A 1,837-nucleotide genomic window follows, 5' to 3' on the forward strand; every position below is an offset into this window, starting at 1 on the left:
TGACTTCTGATAATCATCTCAAAAGATAACAAGATTTTCAATAAAAAAAATATCTTTTTCGACTCCTAATCTTTATTTATGAGACTGATTAGTCTCTATGTCAATATTTTCTATTAGTATTTACGAAATAAATCTATATGACATATTAACATATTGATTTATCCATGAAAAATCAACTAGAATTAATAAATTCTTTTTTGTTGAGAGTCTTATTATCTTTTAAAGATAATTTTTAAGATTGTTTAGTTTTTATTTTTATTTTAAAATTAAATAAAGAATATATTAATAATTAATGTGTCAAGTAAATATGTTTTAAAAAAAGATTATTAACAAAAAAACTAATTAGTTCCACAAAATTAAATATCAAAGACTAAAAAAAATATTTTTCTTGTTTAAAAGCCTTATAATCCGTTAAAAAAATTATCAAAAACTAGGTTGAACTTGAATATTCACTCTATTAAATACTAAACTCCGAAATGTTGGCCACCAAAAAAACTCTGAAATGTTAACTCACATATATAGCCCTTTTAAGTGTTACGTATATCGACCGAGATAGGTCGGTCAGACGGTCACTATACTTAGTAGATAGATCAGTCCTTATAGTCCATGTACAGATTACTCCTTGTAGCTAGTGTCAATCCCTGTAACCAATACAAAAACAATGTCATTTTGTTTAAGTCTCACAAAATGTTGCATTTTAAATCTCTCCAGTCTTTCTTCGTGACTTAACTCATTACCAAGTTCTTATGCTATAACCTTTCCATGCTTGAAATCTCCACCATGAATTCCCTCACGCCTTGCTTTGAGTCATGGTTGACACATTTCGCGGCCACCACCGTTTGTTCTAAAGCAATTTTCTATGTACTTTTTCAAAGCCGGAGTCTAGGGTGTGTTTGGCAAACACGTTGGGGAGGAGAGAAGCTCGTTTGAGCTTCTTGAAAGTTTCACTTTGATGTTTAGCAATTTTTATCTTTGTGAACGCAGAATTGATTCTGCCTCTGAAGCCACGTTTAGGAGAAACTCAAATTTGTAGCTTCTGCGTTTCATGTTTCACGTTTAGGAGAAGCTAAAATATTTCTTTTTTACCAACCCTATCCTTCATTTTCTTCTATAAGAATGATACTAGTAACTATTATCTTCACATTCATTCTTTGTAGTTCTTCCTACTTCTTCATAGTTTTTTAATTCCATTTTTTTTTTCATCAAAATCGTTCAGATTTATTTTAATCACTAACAAATTGAAATTTTTTTATTTTTATTTGATTTTATTCATATGAATTTTATTTACGTTTTATGGTATTTTTTTTGTTCATATGACATATGTTGTTGGTTTTATGAAATTTTTATTATTTCTTATCTGTATAATTTTTTTTCTATTCTTTGATGTACTCTATTTTTGTTTTGTATTAATACCAAATATAAATCACGTTAACCCAAACTAACTTATCATCAAAATCAATTTTACAAAATGAATTTGATGTAAACTCTAGTTTGCAAACTGTAATCCAAACACACACTAGAAGGTTGTCCCTCCTGAATTCTACTGCTGTGGCATTGGGTTTGTGGTAAGAGAGTTTGTGGTGCCAATATTTCAATTTCCAATCCTCAATTTCTTCTTCTTGCTCCTTCATCATGTTTCACCACTAAATATAACAAAGTGAGACCTAGATTTCCACAAAAGCAGCACCATTGAGAATACGTCAGCAATTGCACCACTAGAAAGAGGGAGAGAAAAAGTAATAATTTATGTATTTTATTTATTCTACTAAAAATACATTTAAAAATAATAATTTATTCTACAAAAAACAAATTTAAAACCTCTTGAAACACATCCCCA

The sequence above is a fragment of the Arachis ipaensis genome, chromosome B01, assembly GCF_000816755.2.
Source record: "Arachis ipaensis cultivar K30076 chromosome B01, Araip1.1, whole genome shotgun sequence".
NCBI lineage: Eukaryota > Viridiplantae > Streptophyta > Magnoliopsida > Fabales > Fabaceae > Arachis > Arachis ipaensis.